This window comes from Canis aureus, chromosome 31 (assembly GCF_053574225.1).
Source record: "Canis aureus isolate CA01 chromosome 31, VMU_Caureus_v.1.0, whole genome shotgun sequence".
NCBI lineage: Eukaryota > Metazoa > Chordata > Mammalia > Carnivora > Canidae > Canis > Canis aureus.
This window is the reverse complement of record NC_135641.1, coordinates 31283167-31307671: the sequence shown is the minus strand read 5'-3', so window position 1 is coordinate 31307671 and position 24505 is coordinate 31283167. Positions and strand designations below refer to the sequence as shown.

At 38.1% G+C, this 24505-nt stretch overlaps 1 long non-coding RNA gene across 5 annotated transcripts in view; it reads right to left on the bottom strand.

The window, feature by feature from the left end:
* Positions 1–24505, bottom strand: part of LOC144302637 (uncharacterized) — a 109836-nt gene that overhangs the window by 75991 nt on the left and 9340 nt on the right. For 3 of the 5 annotated variants that reach the window (XR_013369585.1, XR_013369583.1, XR_013369584.1), the window contains exon 3: positions 19022–19162. This is a non-coding gene — a long non-coding RNA (uncharacterized LOC144302637). Of the gene's footprint in view, positions 1–2375; positions 2425–19021; positions 19163–24505 lie in introns of all 5 variants that reach the window. The other 2 variants (XR_013369582.1, XR_013369581.1) reach the window with 1 other exon arrangement.

Below are 24505 nucleotides of genomic sequence, written 5' to 3'. Positions count from 1 at the left end.
TCCATAGTATGAGGATAACAATACTTCACAGAGGTGTAGTGATGATTAAGTAAGGCAGCCTATGTAAAGTATATCCTACCAAGCAGTACATGCTCAGTAAATAATAGCCATTCTTAGTATTTTATGAATAAAAATTAACCAACCTCAGGAAACGTATTTTGAATACTTTTGAAGTATCACAGCAATTTATAATTTCAGTCTTCATCTCAGATGATTGTGTAATTTTTTATAAGTAAATAAAATATGAAATAATATCAGAGTTGTGGAACAACTGGAACTCTCATATACTTATTGATGGGAGTATAAACTGCTAAAATGACTTTGATAAAATATTTAATAATATACCTACTTAAGCTAAACTTATACATATCTTATGACCCAGCAAATCCTCACCTGGCTAAACTCAACATATATTAGTACTATGTCCACCAAAAAGTATATATGAGAATACTCATCATAGCTTTATTGATGATATTCAAACTAGAAATAGCCCGAATGTCTTTCAACAGCAGAATGGAAAAGTAAAGCATATTCATACAATAGAATGAATATAGTAACAAAAAGAACAAATCTTACTAACATGATGTTGAGTAAAAGAAGCCAAATATGGGGACCCCTGGATGGCGCAGCGGTTTGGCGCCTGCCTTTGGCCCAGGGCGCGATCCTGGAGACCCGGGATCGAGTCCCACGTCGGGCTCCCGGTGCATGGAGCCTGCTTCTCCCTCTGCCTGTGTCTCTGCCTCTCTCTCTCTCTCTGTGTGACTATCATAAATAAATAAAAAATTTAAAAAAAAAAAAAGAAAACAAAATTTAAAAAAAAAAAAAAAAAAAAGAAGCCAAATATGTAAAATGAATACCTCATGATCCCATTACATGGAGTTCAACATCAGGGAAACAAAACTATGGTAATGAAGGTCAGAAGGATGGTAATCTTTGAAAAAATGTTGATTGGAAGAGAGAATAAAGGATCCTTCTAAGGTGCTGGAAATGTTCTATGTATTAATCTGAGTAGTGGTTTCACAGGTGTGTACATGTGTAAAAGTCAAGTTTCAGATTTAAGATTTGTGCATCTTATTTTAAGTTGTACCTCAATAAAACATTTTTTAAATTGGTAATAGTATAAAGAAATACATTGCTGATATCACTGATGTAGGAAAAGGGGCTTGACCATGGTTTAGATTTATGCAATTCTGTTTCATCTCAGCTAAATTTTTGGCAATTATGGTCCTAGGGAGTAATTAATGAATAATTATTACTCTTCTATCATATACTACCTTATTAACTGTCTCAACTGCTCACTCATTTCACAAATATTTAAGTGCCAGATAATTTTCTAGGTGATGGAATCATTAACAGTGAACAAAATAGACATAGCTCTTACCTCCCAGAGCTAGGTGTATTGAGCAAGACAGAGGAGTAAATCAGAAGTTACAGTTGCAGAGAGAGTAGAGTGCACTGGGATGCGCAGAAGAATACTTCCCTAAAGCCATTGGCTGGGAAAATGAGAGGGGCTGATTTTCATGAATTTTTGCAACCCGTAGGGCTCAAAGATAGGAGTTTCAGGCTTGGTTGAGATGTAGACCTGAGGGTGCTGCCCTACTCCTGGGGAGAAGGCAGGCAAGCAACCCTGGGGCAGATAGTGTCATCTGAGGATCACCTAAGGTGCCTGGGGAGAGAGTGTTCACTCTTCCAGAATGCATCTGTGAGAGGTGGCATTCGCAGAGGTACCTCTCTGGGGATAAGAGAGCCAGTGGGTGCCATTTCCCTCCCCTGCCCCTCAGCATAAGTGCAGAGATACCTGCTGAGGGTGGCTAACCCAGACACTGGCTGTTTAGCCTGTCTGCTCCAAGTCCTACACCCTTGCATTCTGGCATCTTTCTTGGCCAAACCTGTATCCATACTAGCACAAATAGGCCCTCTCCTAGAAAACCAGCACAGGCCCTGCCACAGCATGTCCTTCAAGTTTGAAGTTTTAAAAGTCAGCAGGCTTGGCTGGGATAGAGCCCAAAGTGCACTGTGCTGCTCCAGGCAGGCAGAGACAGTGTGAAGACAGAGATTTGAAAAATGCCTGGGACACACGACGGGAATTTATTCACTCTTCTGGGTGGGCTTCCCTGAGAGAAGCAAGTACAGAGACCCCACTCCAGGTACAAAGGAACTGGCTGGCACCATTTCCCTCCCCCATCCCTCAGCATAAACTAGTTTCAGTAAGCAACACAGTGCCAACAGTGACTCCCTAACCTGCTTCCACCAAGTCCCGCCCTCCTGCACTCTGCTGGTACTGCTTTTCTCAGGCAAGTATGCCTAGGGCCCAACACAGTGAGCCCCTTCCACAAAAGACCATCAGAAACCCCCCACGCACCATGTCCACTCACCAGAGAGTTCTGGAAGGCTTCAATTCTCGTGCAAGTAGCATCAGGTCTCCTATAACAGGCAGATCAGAGCACACCTAGTTAAATCTCACCACATTCGGATCAAGGACCAGCCACTGCCTGCTGCCAACATGGAGAGGCTCTGCAGACAACTGACCTGAGGGATAGAGTAACTAAAACACAGCGGCAGAATGCAGGCAGCACGTACCAGAGACATTCCCTGAAGTACCAGGTCCAAGAAACTGTATGACCTCTTCTTCATATAGCCATTACTCTCAGGAGCAGGAAACATAACAGGCTTTTCTAACACAGAGAAGACAGAGACCTAGACAAAATACCAAGATGGAGGAATTCATCCCAAAAGAAAGAACAAGAAAAAGTCATGGCTGGAGATCTAATCAAAACAGATATAAGTAATATGCCTGATGGAGAATTTAAAACAACAATTATAAGGATACTTGCTGGGCTTGAGAAAAGCATGGAAGACATCAGGGAGACCCTTACTGTGGAGATAAAAGAGTTAAAAAAAATAATGAGTCAGAAATGAAGTCAATAACTGAGATTCAAAACCAACTACATGTAATGACCACAAGGATAGAGGAAGCAGAGGAATGAATAAGTGATATAGAAGATAGAATAATGGAAAATAATGAAGCTGAACAAAAGAGAGAAGAATTATAAATACATCATGAAAATACACTCAGTGTATTCCAATCACTGTAATAACATTCATATCATAGGAATCCTGGAAGAAGAGAGAGAAAAGGGGGGCAGAAAGTTTATTTGAGGAAATAATAGGTGAAAGCTTCCCTATTCTGGGGGAGGAAACAGACATCCAAATCCAGTAGGCACAAAGAATTCCCATCAAAATCAATAAAAGCAGGCCAACACCAAAACATACTGTAATTAAAATTGTAAAGTATAGTGTAGGGAAAAATGCTAAAAGCAGCAGGACAAACGAAGTCCCTAACTTACAAGGGAAGATCCATAAGGCTAGCTGTAGATCTGTCCACAGAAACTTGGCAAGCCAGGAGAGAGTGGCATGATATATTCAACATGCTGAATGGGAAAAATCTGCAGCCAAGAAGAATACTCTATACAGCAAGGCTATCATTCAGAATAGAAGGAGAGATAAGGAGTTTCCCATACAAACAAAAGCTAAAGGAGTTCATGATCACTAAAACAGCCATGTGAGAAATATTAAAGGGAAGTCTGAGTGGAAAAGACCAAAAGTGACAAAGACTAGAAAGGAACAGAGAAAATTTCCAGAAATAATGACAAAACATGTAAGAAAATGACACTAACTATACATCTATCAATAACTACTATGAATGTAAATGGAATAAATGCTCCAATCACAGTATTGGAGCATTTTTTGTCTCAGAATGGACAAAAAACAAGACCCATCTATATGCTGCCTACAAAAGACTCATTTTAGACCCAAAGACACCTACAAATTCAAAGTGAGGGGATGGGGAAACATCTATCATGCTAACAGATGTGAAAAGAAAGCGAAGTAGCTATCAGACAAAATAGACTTTAAAATGAAGACTGTAACGAGATAAAGATGGACACTATGTAATAATAAAGGGGACAATCCAACAAAAAGATCTAACAATTATAATGGCTCTGAATGACACACTGGACCAGATAGACTTAACAGATACATTCAGAACAGTTCATCCTAAAGCAGCAGAATACATATTCTCTTCAAGTGCACAAGGGACATTCTCCAGAATAGATCACATACTAGGTCACAAATCAGGCCTCAGCCAATACAAAAAAGATTAAGATCATACTGTGCATATTTTCTGTCCATAATGCTATGAAACTTGAAGTCAACCACAAAAAAAAATTTGGAAAGACCACAAATACATGGAGGTCAAACAACATGCTACTAAAGAATGAATGGGTTAACCAAGAAATTAAAGAAGAAATTTAAAAATACACAAAAACAAACGATAATGAAAACATAATGGTCCAAAACCTTTGGGATACAGCAAGAGCAGTCATAAAAGCAACATAGGCTATACAGCAGGCTAGCTATACAGCAATATAGGCTTACCTCAAGCAGCAAGAAAAATCTCAAATAAACAATCTAACCTTACACCTAAAAGAGCCAGAAAAAGAGCAACAAACAAAACATAAAGTCAGCAGAAGAAACGAAAAAAGGTTAGAGCAGAAATAAATGATATAGGAACTAAAAAGAAAAACAGGAGAATAGATCAATGAAACCGGAGCTGGTTCTTCAAAAAAATGAATAAAATTGGTAAACTCCTAGCCAGACTTATCAAAAAGAAAAGAGAAAGGACCCAAATAAATAAAATCACAAATGAGAGAGCAGAAATTACAACCAACACCACAGAAATACAAACAATTATAATAGAATATTACAAAATATTATAGCCAATAAATTGAACAGGATAAATTCACAGAAACTACCAAAACTGAAACAGGAATAGAAAACTTAAACAGACTGACAACTGTAAAAATTGAATCAGTAATCAAAAATCTCCCAACAAACAAAAGTCCAGGGCCAGATGGTTTCACAGGGTAATTCTACTAAACATTTAAAGAAGAGTTAATACCTATTCTTTTCAAACTATTCCAAAATATAGAAATTGAGAGAAAACTTCCAAATTCATTGTATGAGGCTAGAATTATCCTGATTCTAAAACGAAAGACTCCACTAAAAAAGAGAGAGAGAAAGAGAGAAATGCAGGCCAATATCCCTGGTGAACACAGATGCAAAAATTCTTTGCAAACTACTAGCAAATCAAATGAACAGTACATTAAAAGAATCATTCACTATGATCAAGTGGGATTTATTCCTGGGCTGCAAGGGTGGTTCAATATTCAAAAACCAATGTGATAGGCCACATTAATAAAGGATAAGAGCCATATGGATATGATCCTTTCAATAAATGCAGAAAAAGCATTTGATGAAGTACAACATCCTTTCATGATAAGAACCCTCAACAAAGTAGGGATAGAGGGAACATACCTCAACATCATAAAGGCCATACATGAAAAACCCACAGCTAATATCATCTTCAGTGGAAAAAACTGAAAGCATTTCCTCTACAGTCAGGAGCAAGACAGGGATGTCCACTCTCACTAGTGTTATTTAACATAGGACTGGAAGTCTTAGCCTCAGCAATCAGACAACAAAAATAAATAAAAGGCATCCAGATCTGCAAGGAAGAAGTCAAACTTTCACTATTTGCAGGTAATGTGATACTCTATTTAGAAAACCCAAAAGATGCCACTAAAAAATTGCTAGAATTGATGCATGAATTCTGTAGTCTCAGGACACAAAAATCAGTGTACAGATATCTGTTGCATTTCTTTACACCAATAATGAAACATCAGAAAGAAATCAAGGAATGGATCCCATTTACAATTGCACCAAAAACTATAAGATATCTAGGGATATGAAGAGACAGAAGGTCTATACTCTTAAAACTATAAAACACTGATGAAAGGAATTGAAGATGACACAAAGAAGTGGAAAAATAGTCCATGCTCATAGATTGGAAGAACAAATATTTCTAAAACGTCTAAACTACCCAAAGCAATCTACACCTTTAATGCAATTTCTATCAAAATTTGTATGGAACCACAGAGACCCTAAATAGCCAAGGCAATCTTAAAAAAGAAAAGCAAAGCTGGAAGCATCACAATTCCGGAATTCAAGTTATTTTACAAAGCTGTAGTGATCAAAACAGTATGATACTAGCACAAAAACAGATACCTAGATCAATGGAACAGAATAGAAAACCCAGAAATGAGCCCACAACTATATGGTCAATTAATTTTTGACAAAGCAGGAAAGAATATCCAATGGAAAACAGTCTCTTCAGTAAATAGTGTTGGGAAAACCAGACAGCAACATGCAAAAGAATGAAACTGGATCACTTTCTTACACCATATGCAAAAACAAATTCAAAATGGATGAAAGACCTAAAGGTGAGACTTAAAACCATAAAAATCCTAGAGGAGAACACAGGCAGTAACCTCTTGGACACCAACCAAAGCAATTTCTTACTAGATATGTTTTTGAGGCAAGGGAAACAAAAGCAGAAATAAACTATTAGGACTTCATTAAAACAGAAAGCTTCTGGGCAGCCTGGGTGGCTCAGCGGTTTAGCGCTGCCTTCAGCCCGGGGCGTGATCCTGGAGATCCGGGATCGAGTCCTGTGTCGGGCTCCCTGCATGGAGCCTGCTTTTTCCTCTCCCTGTGTCTGCCTCTCTCTCTGTTTCACTCATGAATAAATAAATAAAATATTTTAAAAAATAAAACAGAAAGCTTCTGCACAGTGAAGGAAACAATCAGCAAAACTAAAAAGCAATAGGAGTTGCCTATAGAATGGGAGAAGATATTTGCAAATGATATATCTGATAAATGACATATGTTCTAGACGTATTAGACTGTCTTCAACATGAAGAATGAACTAGAAGGAGGCAAGATCGCAGGAAGAGAGACAGACTGGGAGGCCACTGCAGTAAACGGGCTGGAGATGATGGTATCTAAAACTAAGGCAGTAGAGATGAATTGAGAGTATTTAGGAAAGTGGGAATAATGGGACAAGAAGATTGTTTGGCTAAGCAAAGAAGAGTGAAGAGTGAAAGTTGGCACCCACCCAGTTAAGGCTTAAGCAATCCTGTTGGCAGTGATGCCATTCACCAGGGTAGGGAATATAATGAGTATTATTTTGCTAGTTTGCTAGTTTTGAGGGATTTTGAGGAGATGAGAGGAGGAAGCTAATGAGTTGTTTTGTCTATCCTGTGTTTAAAGTGCTTATGAGACAATGAAGTAGAGCTATTCAGAATGCAGTTGGTGCTTAGGGGACATAACTGCCCTGAAGAAATAAATTTGGAAGTCAGCACTGTAGAGATTAACTAAAGCTATGAAGTAGAGACAACCTAAAATCACTCCTAAATAATATGTAGGGTTAAAAATAAATCGATAGATATACAATACAGCACTTTAAGTGATACTTAAGTATCATCTTTAAGTGATTAGCAGAAGAGAAAGAAGAAAGAACCAGAAAATTATGTGTAAAGAAGGTAAAGGTAGGGAGATATTTCCAGAAAAGTGTTAGGTGGGCACAGGGTCTCATGTTGCCAAGAGATTACATCAGGAAAGTCTTGGTGATCTTAACAAGAGTAGTAGCAGAGGAGGCAGCTGCCAAATTTCAGTGGTTGAGGACTGAATGGAAGATGAGGTAGTTATTGTGTCTGATTCTCAAATATCTGCCCCTTCTTCAAAACTGGAGAATCCTATTCCTCTGGCTGTTGACTAGAGTAGTAGTTTTAGACAACATAGTACACACTCACTGGTTTAGAGATTTATTCCACAGTATTGGTTAGTTTACAGAATATCTGGGAAGGCCAAGACACCAAGCATGGTTGTTGTACAGTCACTGACAACACAGCCAGGAAAAAGCCCAATGACACCATGCGTACTTTCCAAAAGATAGGTTCTTGCTGTCACCACCTGATGCTTGATACCCATGAATCAGGATCTGGCCACTAGAATCTCTACAACAGCTGCAGTAGAAAAAAACAAAAGCCTCTACATCTATGCTTGCCAGAACTATGTGACCTCTGCCTTGTGATGTTCACTTCTGCCTGCCAAGTCTGGCAGAGGCACATCTGCCTGGCAGAAAGCATGAGTAACCCTTGCTACACTTCATGGGAGTCTTGAACATACTCTTCAACATTCTAGCTTCTAAAGCCCAGAAAGGCATACTATAGTGGACTGAAAAGGTGTTAAATGAGATAAGTGCCACTGTTCATCCCTTTGGCTATTCAGCATCTATTCATCTTTCTCTCTAAACTTAAAATTACAAACCAAAAATTGCAACAGCATATAGATTCCTGAGGTTTTTTTCCATTGGTTTTGGCCCTGGGCATGGTAGTAGAAGGAGGCAAAGGATACTCTAGGTTCCAGATCTCTCCCTCCTCGCCCCCCACCCCCCACCATCCCCCGGCCTTTAAAATCTAAATCAAACACTTCAGCCCATACATGTAATCCCCTTACCTTGTTCATGAAGCATGAGGAATCCCAAAAGACCAGGTGTCAGTTTCAACCTCCACCTCCCTGTAAGCACTTTTATGTTTCCTGATTTGGTCTCCCAAAGGACTGTCTACCTTTCTAACAGCCCACCCACTTTTGGATGATGGGATACGTGGTAAGATCAGTGAATATCAATAGCATTAGCCCAGTACTTACTTTACTTCATTCACCAAAAAACAAATATTCTGGTCAGAAGCAATGGTTAATAAAATACTATGATGATGAATTAGGAATGCAATAGGACTATAGGTAATAATGCAGGTAAAGTTTTGGCATGTGAGGAAAGTAAACCTATATTTATAGCAAATATATGTTTACAGTGAGGAGAACTGCTGCCCTCTCCATGATGGAAAGAAGCCTATATAATCAAACTTCCATTAGATGGTGGTTTGGTATTCCAGGGCTGAGGGCAAGATCAGGACCCAGTTGTTGGTCACTACAGCAGGTATGTTAGGCCCTCAGGAGTTGTAGTAGCCGAGTCAGTTCTGGCGGGAAGGTGGGTGGAGGGTGTTAATATTGAACCTAGGAATAATCTCCTTCCTTGCCACTACAAAGACTTTTATTTATTTTTAAGATTTTATTTATTTATGAGAGACACAGAGAGAGGGGTAGAGACATAGGCAGAGGGAGAAGCAGGCTCCCTGCAGAAGCCCAATGCAGGACTTGATCCCTGGACCTGGAATCATGCCCCAAACCAAAGGCAGATGCTCAACCACTGAGCCACTTAGGTGTTCCTACAAAGACTTTTTAAATGAGGCTACTGAACACACACTTAGATGCCTGGGAAAAGGCCAGTTTTAGAATATTGAGAATCTCTTCTGTAGGGGTCCTTGACAAGCATCCATGTGGGACACAGTTATTAGTCTGGGCACAATCTGAAGATGTCCATCTATGCACTTCTTTCCCCTATCTCCCTGTTATAATCGTTCAATCTTATTTTTCCCATGATTTGACTTAGCTCTTCCTGTGAATCAATATGGAGCCACACCTCAGAATATCTTCCAAACAAAATAGACTATGATACATACATTCCTTCCAAAATTTGCACGAATGTGTCTGAAAACCTTGATGATTCATTTCTTTTTCCCTGTGAAGAAGAGGCAAAGTCACCTGCTAAAACTGAGGGAAGAAAGTGACAGAGTCAGAGATTTGAGGAATGAGAAAGTTTTAAAATACCCGCACATAAGAGAGAGAATTTGGAAAACAAAGAAATGATTTGGAGACAGTTTTGAAGGTGTCAAACTACATGGTTATGTGATTTTTCTCCAGAAGCACTACTCTAAGCCACTAAAAGCAAAACCACCACAATGGACAAACACAGCATGTTTACTGAAACCTCAAGACTTGATTCACCTGTATTTAAAAATAATTGCTAGTTTGCAAATTAATATACTGATAATTCTAGCTATATCAGGGTTATTATTTAGATAATATATGTGTTAATTGCATCTTTTGTCCAAGATATGAGTAATATATAAAAAGTAAGTATTATTTGGAATAATCATCTTTTAAAATCTGTAAAATCAATTGATAACAATTGTTGCCTCTGGGGCAGAGGATTAGGGGTTGAAAGACAAGAGTGGGGGGAGATTTACTTTTCACTCCATACACTTTTGAATCTTATATCTGTATATAAATATGCCTATATAATCTCTTGATGTGTCCAGCCTTACTTGATATAACTATACTTCTCTGAGAGGTCAGGGATCCGTGCAACTGCAGCCTTCTGCCCCTTAGGTCTACTCTATACCAAATGGTACTCAGAGATGATTTTCTAAGCCATTTCTCAGTATCAGCTGACCAGAAGGATATTTTCCAAAATCTATGTGATGGGGATATGAATTACTTATTTTCTCCCCTATATTTTCTAAACTTTCTATAATGCACATAGAGAAAGAACTCATAAATATTTTGTCATGTATTCACTCATTCACTTGTCCATGTATTCAACCAATTTTTATTGAGGTGTGTGTGTGTTTTCTAAAAATTCCTCTATGATGTGTTTTAGGAACCACAGAGCTACAAAGAGAAAGCCTCTAGTTAGCCACCTCAGTCTTTTTGAATGCGCAGAGCATAAATAAGGAGTGATCCCCACCTTCCCGGTATTTACAGACAGATATGTAGGAAAGTCCTCAGTAGAACAGGACAATATAAAAGCTTTATGTAACAAATGTTGTGCTGTGAGATTGAAGAAGAAACAATTCATTGTGGGCATATCAGGAAAGGTTTCACAGGGCAAAAAAAAACACGTATTTGAGCTAGGTTTTGACCAGCGATTAGACTTTTAGAAAAGAAAAGGAGATGAAAAATGCACATCAGGTTGAGGAAACCGCTTAAGCAAAGACATAAAAACACTAATATGTGTGGCAAATTTGGAAAAATGGTCACCGTCTAGTAAGATAAAAATAAAGTATACATGGAAATACTTATAGAAGCAGGATGCCTAAAGGAACAGAGAGGTCATGTTAGTCAGACATGAACTGGAAGCCACAGAAAGTTTGTGAAAAGGAAGGAACAAGTTTCACTCATGTTTTAGGAAGACACTATATTTGGGCAGTGTGATGACATTAAAATCACATGCTTTGATGTTAAGCAGAACTAAATTTGAATCTTGTCTTGTACTCACTAGCAGCGTCATCTGGGGCAAGTCACTTAATTTCTCTGTTCTCAATTTCATCATGCCAGACAAGAGTTAATGAATGAGCAAAGGCATACTTACATGGCACATAGCAGAGGTTAAATAAGTTATAGGTACTATTGTTATTATTATTATTTTAATGATTTATTTATTTGAGAGAGAGAGTGCATGTGCAAGTCAGGGGAGGGGCAGAGGGAGAGGGAGAGGGAGAAGTCTACTTGAGAGCAGACTCCCTGCTGAGCAGGGAGCCTGAACGGTAGAGCTTGACCCCATGATCCTCGACCCTCAACCCTCAAGACCATGACCTGAGCTGAAATCAGGAGTGGACACTTAAGTAACTGAGCCACCCAGGTGCCTGGCATTATTATTTTTATGGCAACATGGAAGGCATAACAGCAAGGTAGGATATTGAATATATGGGCTAGTTCAGGGACTGATGGAAAAGACAGAAAAATTGCAGGATGCTATAAAGAAAACTTTCAATAAATGGAGTGTGACATTTCATGGGGACTTTGTTTAAGTGGAATCAGGCAGGAAAAACCAATCTAGTCTTACAAGACCCTCATTGCTCCATCAAAATGTGACATTGGGTAAGGATTCAGCCTTAGCATGGGCATGACCCCAAGTCTGTATATTCCACTACATATGTGATTTCTTCCCTAAAGTGTCACAAACATAAACAATAAAATTAACTGACTCCTTCAGGCTTTTAATGAACATTAGTACTTGTGAAATAAGTAGAGAAATACAGAGAGAGGAGGTGAGACAGGCTTATATCCCAACAAAGGGTTGCTCCTAGTCAGGCCAGTTCAGATTCACACCATAGCAAATTTTTAAGAACTACAGCAAATTCACAAGAGTCACTCTTGGGCAGGTAATACTACAAACATGAAATCTGCACATGCCAAGGATCCACTGTATAACTAGGGAAATCATAGTAGTATGGCTCCCTACTTTGATCTATGCCTACCTACCCACTTAGATCCTGTTATATCTACATGTGTACATGGGATATGCATTTTTTAAAGATTTATTTATTTCAGAGAGAGAGAACATGTGGGGTGGGAGGGAAGAGTAAAGGGAGAGGGAGTGAGAAACTTAAGCAAACTGTGTGAAGTGAGGAGCCTCACACAGGGCACAGTCCCATGATCCGGAGATCACTACCTGAGCTGAAACTAAGAGTTTAGATGCTCTACCGACTATGCCACCCAGGTGCCCCTAGGATATGCATTTTTAATTCAAAAGAATCCAGCGGCCAGCAGCCTGGGTGGCTCAGTGGTTTCACGCCGCCTTCAGCCCAGGGCCTGATCCTGGAGACCTGGGATAGAGTCCCATGTTGGGCTCCCTGCATAGAGCCTGCTTCTCCCTCTGCCTATGTCTCTGCCTCTCTCTGTGTGTGTCTCTCATGAATAAATAAATGAAATCTTAAAAAAAAAAAAAAAAAAAGAATCCAGCGGCCTTACACAGAATGTTGTATGGATTATTATGCCTATGGTTTAACATGCTCATGAAAAGCTCTAAAGCTGTCTTGTTCAATACGTGCTACATGTTTTTTAAAGATTTTATTCATTTATTTATCTTAGAGAGAGCAAGGGGAGGGGAAGAAGGGGAAGGAAAGGGATGAGGAAAGAATCTCATGCAGACTGTGCTGAGCAGAACTGCTCATGGGGCTCAATCCCAGAATCTTAAGATCATGACCTGAGATAAAACTAAGAGTCAAATGCTTAACTGACTGTGCCATCCAGGTGCCCCAGTGCTACAAATGTTTACTGAGCATGTAAAACATGGCTAGTCTAAATTGAGATATGCTACGAATATAAAAAACATGGAATTTCAAAGACTCACATAAAACAAAATAGCTCATTAATTTTATTACATTGATTACACATTAAAATTATACTATTTTGGATATCTTGGGTTGAATAAAATATATTATTAAATCAATCTTACCTTTTTCTTTTACTTTTTAAATGTAGCTCCTAGAAAACTTAAAATTAAATATGTGCCTTGCATTATATTTGTATTGGACAGTGCTAACCTGCAGCTTACCCTACACATCTAGCCATTTTAACGATCAGATACATTCTAATTCAGACATACTGCTAATATAATATACATGGTATGGAACCAGACATTCAGACATCAGTTTTTCAGAGAAATATCTATGCTAGAGTAGGAGTTGTCCTATTCATGATAGAGGTTTAATCAAGGAAGGAGTAGCTGCAGACCTATTTCCTTAAGACAGGAACTGATGCAATCAATTATAAAAGGTATTACTTCTAAATATGTACATATATGTGATTCTTGGGGGCAGAAGGAATAATTCTAAGCATTCTTCAGGCAAAAGTCATACTTGATTACACATTTTTTTTGTAGGTAAATAATTACATGTAGTTCCTTATTCTATGACTCTGTCTTTAGGGAAGCTCACAACACAGCAGCTTGCAAGAAAAATCTTCCAGTAATAGAGATGTTACAATCTTAGTAAGTAACCACACCCGTGTGACCAAATAAATCCTATCCCCTTTACTGTATTCTACTGGTTAGAAGCAAGTCACAGATCCCATCCACACTCAAGGGAAAGGGATTACACAGGACATGAATACCAGTAGTTAGAGATCATGGGCCCTCTTTACAGTCTGCCCTATGCAATAGGGAACTGGCTTAGAGATTAAAAACTAGGAAGAGATGATGTTAGGATCATTTTACTTAATATGTTTCAAGTGATCTGAAGAGAGGAAAAATTCATTTATTTCCAATGAAAATAATTTTCCAAATAGTGAGATGTCATGGCACTGGGAACAAGTAAAGAAATACAGGTAAATGGTGTCTTTGGCCCAGGGTACTATCCTGGAGACCCGGGATTGAGTCCCGCGTCGGGCTCCCTGCATGGAGCCTGCTTCTCCCTCTGCCTGTGTCTCTGCCTCTCTCTCTCTGTGTGTGACTATCATGAATAAATTAAATCTTTAAAAAAAAAGAAAAACAGGTAAATGGAAATCACAAGCAGCAACAGTAGCAATATCATTGGCAAGCAGCATGTGGACTTATATCTGAGATCCAAGACAGAGAAGCAATAACTGGAACAGTCTTGGTGGAATCTAAGAGCAAGACAAGGTACCTCCCTTCTCGAGTGTCAGGAAACGCTGCCCAGAGAGGTTAGCAACAGTGGAGGAAACTGTGCTGGCCAGACCTACACCAAGAGAGAAGTGAGTGCATGGTGAGGTTTCTCAGAGATTCAAAAAAACTTTCCAGTGAAAGTCCAGACAAAATGGACTCTGTAACTGCTTTAAAAGAGACAGAGGGGTGCCTGGGTGGCTCAATTGATTAAGCATCGGATTCATGATTTCAGCTCAGGTCATGATCTTGGGAGTTGTGACATGGAGGCCTGTGTTGGGCCCCATGCTGGGCATGGAGCTTGCTTGCCATTTTCTCTTTGCCTCCCCACCCGCCCCCCACCCCTTGCTCGCATGCACTCTCTATCTCTTAAAAAAAAAAAAAAGTTAAAAATAAATAAAAGAGACAGAAAGATAAAAAGACATTTTTATTCTACTCAACAAGACAGGGGTATTTGATGTGTACAAAACTGACTAGGCCCATAGTATATGGCTATCAAAGCTCAAAAAAGATAACTAATTTCTTACTGATTGGCTTGATTATAGATTCACTTTAATACTAAAACTCTCATAAACTAAACTCTACTGTGTTTTGGTATCTACCCTCATTTGTTTTCATTTTTTGTTGAGCAGTTATTGTGCTAGGAAATGCTCTAGGGACTTGGGATAAAATGTGAAAAAAAACAGGTGAGGTCTCTGCCCTCATGGAGTTTATAATGGTGGGAAAGATGGACATTGAAAGAATAATTACACAAATAACCATATAATTATTATTGATGACTGTTATAAAGAACAAGAATAGAGCACTTTAAGAAAAGTTTAACTAAAGAGGAATCCAGTCTAGCCTGAGGGATCAGGATTAAAGGAAAAGTGATATTCAAGCTGAGACCTGAAGAAGGGTTTCCCTACCAAGAGGTAGTGAAAGAACAAGCAGAGGAAACAAACACGTAAGAAGGCCCTGAGATGGGAAGGAGTTTGAGGGGTATGGAAGGAAGTCTATATGGCTGGGGCATGGTGACCAAGAGCTCAAAATGGCAGTAACAATTATGTAGGACCTGGAAGATCATGTTAAGGATTTTAAAATTTTTTCTTAAGGGCAATGAGAGGCCACTTAGAGATTTTTAAGTAGAGAAATGACTGTTATGGTCATCCCTCTACCCAATTCATGTATAGAATCCTAACCCCCAGAGATGATGGTATTAGGAGTTGGGGACTTTGAGAGGTGATTAGGTCATGCACCCTCCTGAATAGGATTAGTACCTGTAGAAAAGAGACTCCAGAGAGATCCCTAGCCCTTCAGCCATATGAGGACAGTGAGAAGGTCCCGGCTATGAACTAGAAAGTGGCTAAAACTAGAAAGAAGTCCTTCACCAGAAGGCATTTTGATCTTGGATTTCAAGGCCTTCAGTACTGTAAGCAATAAATTTCTGTTCTTTATAAAGTAACCAGTCTGTGGAATTTTGTTATAGCAGCCAGAATAGACCAAGACAAATAACGTAATGTGATCTCCCTTTAAACTGTCACTCTCATAACTCATGAGGATTGGATTGGAGAAAAGGCAAGTGTAGATGTGGAACAGTCAGTTCAAAAAAACTTTCCAGTGGAAGTCCAGACAAGTTAGTGAGAACGTTTTCACAATCATCCAGAGAGATACTTGTGGCTTGGATGAGGGCAATTACAATGGAGATGGAGAGAGGTGGACAAATTCAACAAGTATTTTGAAAGTAGAAAGGTCATTTGATTGGATGGGAAGTACGCTTCACAAAGAGATTAAATTTTCAAGCATGACAACCAGGTTTCTAGCATGAACAACTGGATGGACAGTTGCCATTTACTGATAAAAGGAACTAAATGGCAATAGATTTGTGGAGAAGTTCAAGAGGCTTCAGTTAAAAGGTGCAAGATGATCCTTTCTATTGCCTGTGGTGGTAGGGGTAATAATTTTTTTGATTTCTTTAAATTCAAGTTAGTTAACATATCATGTAATATTAAGTTCAGGGTAGAATTTAGTGATTCATCAGTGCATAAAACACCCAGTGCTCATTATATCAGGTACCCTCCTGAATGCCCATCACCCAATTACTCTGATTTTAAAAGATCATAGTGATTAGATAACAATTGAACCACGTGACTTTCCTTTTCAATACTAAATATGACTTACTCGTTAGGAGGTAGAGTATACCTGCTACAGAAGCAGACTATAATGTTACAGAGCAACCTTTGGACTTTTTCTACAATTTCTTTTTTTTTTTTTTCTTTTTAAAGATTTTATTTATTATTCATGAGAGACCCAGATTGAGAGAGAGAGGCAGACACAGGCAGAGGGAGAAGTAGGCTCCATGCAGGGAGCCTGATGTGGGACTCGATCCTGGGACTCCAGGATCACACCCTGAACCACTGAGCCACCCAGGTGTCCCTACAATTTATTTCTGAATGGAAATGCAACTGACACTATCTTAATTTGGCAATGTTCTCCATAATCAACTTTAGCAAGTCAGTACTAAACAAATGAAGTACCCCCATTTATCTTTACTGATGTAGTAGCTACCAGAAAGTAAAATCTTTCAAACTAGAACCAATTCCTTCAGTTTGTAGAAAACAAATTAAAATCATGAATGACCAAATATTGCTCTTCTGAATATAGCAGAAGAACATTTCTGAGCTCTTGTCCAATTACCTGAGGACAGCAAGTGACTATTTCTCTAAGCAAGAATAAAGGTTATTCTGCCAACATTATTATTATGGTATCCATGATGTGTGGTGTCCAGATTGTGAGTGTATCTTCCATATTAATATTTTATAAAATTGATTCATCCAAGTGCGTTTTGTTTTTCCATATTGACTGGCCTCTCAAGCCAAACACTGTGAGGCTATTATATATGGCACTATGTCTTATACAACTTTGAGCCATAGTAGATATTCAGTTAATGTTCACTGGATAAAGAAAGTAATGTGTGTAGATTGTAAAATGTAGTGAAGATCAAAAAGGGATGTAAAAATGTAGAAATATGACAAATGAATTCAGTATAGATAAGTGTTAAGAGAAATGCACTGGAAAAAAATAACTCAGATCACACAAAATATTGGGTTCTGGGCTATCAAAATACAACCAAAAGAAGAATCTAGAACATAAATAACTCTTTTACAGAAAATATCTATTCTGTGTTCTCTCTAGGATGGTAGTTTAATGCAATGAACTGTAAAGGGAGATTATATTCACCATAATGTAGAAATATTATTTTCAGATATCGAAGACAAGCAGGTATTGACCATGAAAAGATAAGGAATTTCTTATGTGAAAAAAATATACATCGAAAAGCAGTGAATGAAAAGATAAACACTTATAATTAGGCTTACAAAAATAGAAAATGGATTTATCTATCCCTTTGAAAACTCCTATCAAAGATAACAATTACTTTAAACAGTCATTCAGGTTCTGTAACACTGAGAGATGGGGAATATTCCATAAACCATAAGTTAAAATGAAATTGTTTCAAATCTCTGATGCACATTTCACTTATTACCATGTATTTCCATAGTTTGGTTTCTTTAGCATAGTTAAATTGTAACCTGAACGGTACCTATTCAATCATCCACAACAGGGCATTCTAATTTTTACTGTGCAATCATTTGTAAACCACGGATCATATCCACTTTACATGTAAGCAACACCAGCGATGACTCTCAGGAAACCAATGCTGTGTGGCTCTCTCCAACAGTGCTCAGGTTTATAGCCCAACATGTTTTTTTAAGTCTTTGAAAGACTAAGATCGAATTGCAAAAGGATTAATGCACCACCTGCTCATCAACCTTAGCTTCAGAAACTGTCGTCTTTTTTTAAAGGGAAACTTAAACATTGGAGAGCATATCTGGGAGGAAGATTTATTTTTTACTTGATAACTCCCTATTGTTTGATTTTATGTATTTTCACCACACATATTATTATCTTACAGTAATCACAAACCACAACTTTAAAACACACACACTGCCTTGGAGATAATGCTTTCCCCAAACTTCCATAGAACTTGGTAATATTCTTTTTTTTTTTTTTTTAAGATTTTATTTATTTATTTGAGAGAGAGAGACAGAGAGCACATGAGAGAGCAAGCATGAGCAGAGGGGAAGGGCAGAGGGAGAGGAAGACAAGCAGACTCCCCATTGAGCGGGAGTGGGGCTAGATTCCAGGACCTCAGGATCATGACCTGATCCGAAGGCAGAGGCTTAACTGACTGAGCCACCCAGGTGCCCCCTAACATTCTTACTATAAAATTCTCTATTGTATTATGTAAAAACAAAGCTGAACGCCTATATAGTCAGTAAGAACAAGTTAATTTTCTGTATTCCCAGGGTCATATTATCAAAAAAAAAATGGATTCTTCAAGATTCAAATCTCATTTTAATCAAATATTTTAATCACACCACAACAAACTTTTTATTAAAGCTGCTAGCAAGGAAGAAAATGGGCTGAGTCAAATTGAGTTAAATAGTCTCATTTCTTAACCTCCAAGCTCTAATGAATGTACCATGAGCAGTGAAAATGCTTTTTTTTCTTCTTTAGAAAAAGGGCAGAGACCTAGACAAGTCATGAAAGGACTCAGCCACTGGGTAAAAAAGAATTGGCTGTGTTAGGCTCTGAGGTTAAGGTGCTAGGAAACAAAACAAGTACAACTCACCTGGAGTCCAGGGTCCAAATTCAACCCGGAAATGAGCCTCAGGTAAATTAGCTAATGTTATCTGTGCTCATGCGTGGCTCAGTTGTACCAGTAAATTACCTTTTTATGAATAGTGGGCAAAGACATCTAGTTCACCTACATACCTTTCTTGGTGAGGAAAGCCACTTAGAGATCCAAAGACTGGATCTGAAGTTGTTCTGGAGAAGTCCAAATCAGAGCCTAGGACATCTTATGTTCATCAAAATCCAGTAAAAACATTTTCTTTCCCCTTCAGCTCTGCGTTGCTTGAGAGAAATGGAACCAGTTATGGGGAACTTAAAAACAACAGGCTGACAAAGCCATCAGTTTTCCTTTAAGACTTTTCAACATGCATTTAACTTGATGTTTTGTGGAACAAAATTTAGGGGTTGGAAAATTCCCTAGGATTATCTATACTAGAATACATAACCTCAGCATGTAGTCCAAATATCTCTCCAGTTCCCCTTAATACTTCATATTTGTGGTTTTCAGTTAGGGTGGGATGGGCTTGACTTGCATACTCTTAGTTTGGAAAACCCAGCACAGCGATGGAATATAGTGAGTCTGCAACTATCCACCTCTGGTGTACACTTTACACACATGCATATGCATCAGTGTCTATATCACTAGATGTCAGATTTTACTGTATTCCATTATCATGCCTTCTCACAGTAGACCAACCCATCCACCAACTAAACAGATTTTACCAAGCTTAATTTTTTTGGATTACTTTAGGAAAACAAGTCATATTCTTACAAATTGCACATGGTCTCCCACTCTGAAAACAGTTACTCTGACTTTTCTGTTCAGTTCTTCTGCTAACAGCATCCTTTTCCTAAGCAAATTCCTCACACCTTTATGATAGCAAAATTGCAATTCATAATAATGCAATCTGACATTACAAAAGATTGCTCAAATAAATTTTGAGTGAGTTCCTACCTAATTATAATGTCTCCATTATATATTGTGGAATTTGCTGCCATTTATTATTGATATTGCTGCCAATTCACTCACTTTTCACAGAATTGCATTAAGTATAGGAAGGCACCACAGTCTCTGGATTCAAATGACAGAGCCTAAGATTAAAATTCTAATTCTCAAAAAAAAAATAAAAATAAAAATAAATAAAAATAAAAAATAAATAAAATTCTAATTCTCTACTGATGCAGCCACGAGATGATAAAACAAAAATGTTCGTATTTTATTTAAAATAAGCATCTTTACTAAAATTACTGGACATTATTTAAAAACATTCTAAGGCCACTTATTTTTAATTTAAATTCATTTTCTAAGGCCACTTGTAAAAGTAAAGAGATTTAGCACCTTTATTAATAAACCCAGAGGCTGCTGCCACAGGAGGCCTGTGTTGGATCCAAAGTACGTGAACCCTGGAGCCAAGCTCTAGAGTAGGCCATTTGAACTCTGCTACTTTAATTTCGAATTCTTTCTTGAGGTTTTTTTACTTCCCTTTTGAATTCTGACTTATTTTGGTCTTTCATTTCTTACACAATTTTCTTCATGTATTTTAACCTCATTTTGAACTAATACAGTGTAGTGGACCTGCTTTTTTTAGTATGTCCTACAGATATGCTTTACTGTCTCTACGGATGTTACTTCACTCCTCATCCTTTTTTCTCATAACTTTGTATGCCATCAGACCTTGATATTTTTCTGTTGCTCTTTTTAAAAAAAAATATTTTATTTATTCATGAGAGACACAGAGAGGCAGAGACATAGGCAGAGGAAGAAGCAGGCTCCCCACAAGAGCCTGATGCGGAACTCGATCCCAGGACCTCAGGATCATGCCATGAGTCAAAGGCAGACACTCAACCTCTGATCCACCCAGGCATCCCTCTGTTGCTCATTTTTATGTGAATTTAGTTTTCTTGAACTTGAAGAAGGAAGACTGGTTCAGATAGTATTTATAACTTCAGTTGTTAAAAATACGACAGTTTGCTTTTCGAGGTTTCCTGAGTATTTCCCTCTCCCATGTTAGTCCGGACCTTCTCTTCCCTTCTTTGCTATTCTCATCCTGCTGAATTCTGATTGTGCCCCCAGCCATTTTTCCTCACCGTGAGGCTCTAGCCTCCAGGTAAAACAGTGGGTCCGTTTTGAGAGTTTGTGGGTTTAAACCACCTTGGTCCCTATAGGCCTTTTCTTGAGATCCTCATTTCATAGCCACCCACTAGCTGTGTGGCCTTGGACAAATTGCTCTACCTTTCTGTGCCTCTGCTTCCCCATTTGTACAATGGAAAAAGTGAGGTAGTTAAAACTACTACTTTAAAAGTAGTTAAAATACTGCTTGACAGGCAGTGATCACTTTTTGAATGTTTATTTTTTTTTAAGATTTGTTTATTTATTTATGATAGACATAGAGAGAAAGAGAGGTAGAGATACAGGAGGAGGGAGAAGCAGGCTCCATGCCGGGAGCCCAACACAGAACTCGATCCCGGGACTCCAGGATCGCGCCCTGGGCCAAAGGCAGGCGCCAAACCGCTGAGCCACCCAGGGATCCCCTGAATGTTTGTTTAACAGGTAAAATACCCATCTGCACCTTTTTCTGAACTCACATTTAAGTTGTAGAAGCTCTCAGGTCAACTGATGGCAACTATCCCAAATCCTCAGCAACTCAGGAAGTCTATTCATGTGATAACCATAGTTAAGGTTTTGATTTGCTCAATCAACATAGCTCATACTATTTTGGTTTTAATAAAAAATTCAAGAGAAAAGAAAGCAGCTTAGTATCTTCCTGCTAAGAATACAAATGCCCTTTCCTCCAGAGGCTAGTCATTTCTCATTGTATCTACTTCATTTTTTTCCCCTCCCTAGACTCTCTAGGAACTAAGAGGTCATTTTATTTGTGTATAAATAAAATACGACTTCTCAATACCTGGTACTATTAGCAAATGTGGCAATCTTTTTAGAAAGATCCTGAGAAGACTTTTCTTAAAAGCCTAGGGCATTAATAAAAAGCATTTTGAAATTTTCATTTTAACAGTCAGTGATTTACTGCTGGAAATTTCTATTATTTATAGTCAGTATCACACCTCTTTAACTTGTTGGATCTTATTTTCTCCTTTGTAAGCAACTTTACTTTAAAACATGTAAATACAAAAAAAGCTAACCAACCAGGTTGCCAAAAAGTATTTTTTTACATCAACCTAGGATTTTTCTAGGAAAATATGACCAAAAAAAAAAAAAAAAAATGGTATGGTTGGGGGCTCAGGACAACTAAATGAAATGTATGAACCTGGTTTGAATCCTGAACCAAAATTTTTTTTCTTCTTTTTCTACAAAATTATTGGCAAAATTAATGAAATTTAAATAATGTGTACAAATAACAACTTTGAATGAATATTCCTGATTTAGATAAATACACTGTGAAACTATGAGAGAACAAACCTAAAATATTTGGGATAAAGAGGCATCATGCCTGTATGTTATTTTAAGAGTTCAGAGAAAAAGTGAAGATGTCAAAACAAATGTGTAAAATGTTAACATTTGGGGAATCTGGGTTAAGGGTACATGAAAATCCTGTGTATTTGTCTCTCACAACTTCAGCAAAAGTCTGAAATTATTTTATTTTATTTATTTATTTTTAAGATTTATTTAGTCATGGAAGACACAGAGAGAGAGAGAGAAAGAGAGGCACAGACAAAGGGAGAAGCAGGGTCCACACTGGGAGCCCGACGTAGGACTCAATCCTGTGTCCCCAGGATCATGCTCTGGGCTGAAGGTGGTGCTAAACCGCTGATCCACCGGGGCTGCCTGAAATTATTTTAAAATAAAAAAGGGTTTTAAAAGTTGGGGAAGTTAAGAGCAGAAAAAAGCAAGGTCAATGTCTTGATGGTTTATTTGAACATTTACAAAATCTGTGAATGTTACACAGGGAACACAAAACCCTTATTTTGTAAGAAAAGGTAGGAGCTGAGAGTGCCTCAAATAGTTGGCTAGGGAGACATCTACAAAATATCTCCCTAAAGGTACTCACTTTGATAGGTGCACTAATGTTTGATTCGATGAACTTTCATTCCATATTAGCAGAATCAATGATATCCTGGTGATCTAATAACTCAGGTTAATGTGATTAGAAATACCAGCAATATCAGATTGGCGGAGATGAAGGTGAGGTATCATGCTAGCATGGGGGGCAACAATGGTACTTGTAATTTGTTGGTGGGATTTAGATTGATAAAACCTAGTGTAATCTTTTGAGGAGCCATCAGGTAGTATATATCACATTTTAAATGTCCATACCCTTTGACTCTACTTTTAGAAATTCATCCTAGGGAAATAGTGGGGCAAGTGAACAAAGATGTATATTCAAAGATGTTCACTATCATAGCAAAGAACAGGAAACTATGTGTCTATCAGTAGGGAGTTAAATAAATTATGGTTTATCCATGCAAGAGAATATTCTTCAGGATATCCCTAATATATTAAATGAAAAAGTAAAACTAGTATATATAGTATGATCTTCTGATATTTACATTACTTATTTACATTTAAAGTGGGAATATTTTATAGGCTTTTTTTTTTAAAGAGTTTATTTATTTATTCATGAGAGACACAGAGAGAGAGAGGCAGAGACACAGGCAGAGGTAGAAGCAGGCTCCATGGAGGGAGCCTGACATGGGACTCGATCCCGGGTCTCCAGGATCACGCCCTGGACCCAAGGCGGCGCTAAACCGCTGAGCCACCCGGGCTGCCCTATAGGCTTTTTTTTTTTTTTTTAAGATTGAAGGAATACATGCTAAAAAGAATTGTGGGTAGGAAAGTATTAAGATGAATATATATTGCATCATCTATAGCAGACTACATAATTTGCAAAATGAAAATGTGGAGCCCCGTGTTAAAAAATCAAAAATTTCAAGATAGTGACAGCTGAGCATTAAATTAGGTGTGGGGCCCTTCTAAATACAGGGCCCTGTAAGATTCCATAAGCTGCATGCCCTTGAAGCTGACTCTGGCTCTACACTGTGCTTTACACTTAGATATATGCAACACTGTAATATACATTACACTGTTTGGTATACACTAAGACACACACTACAGTAGTGGTAATATATGACAGGTAGTTGGAAATATACCTGTTGTCTGTCTCTGCCCTGCCCGCCCCCCTGTTGTTATTTTGGGTATTGTAATAAGAGCAGTACTTTGTGATAAGGGCCATCCAAAGTGTGTTTAAATTATTCCTAAAAGAAGCTAGCACACTAAAGGTGCTGAGATTAACAATTTACTGGTACCCTTTGGATCACTTCACATGCCACAAGAGTGCCTCCAAGAGGCACTCAATGAGACAGAGATGTGTGCAGCTCTCAAAAAATATTTCTGTTGCAAATTTTAATTACTTTTAATGAGGTTCTACGATAATGACTACCAGGGACAGATAAATGATGGGTAATTTTTTCCTCTTTTCATGTGGCAAGTAGAAGTAAAAGAAAAAAATAAGAACAAAGAACATAAAGGAATTTCCTATTTCTAGAAATTAAATAGCTCTCCTAGGCCACCCATGTGTGGATGTTTTTCTACTGCTCTAAATGGTTCTGTGATATCCTTGAATTAACCAAATAATATTACTAGTCATTAGTTGACTTGATCTGTCTACA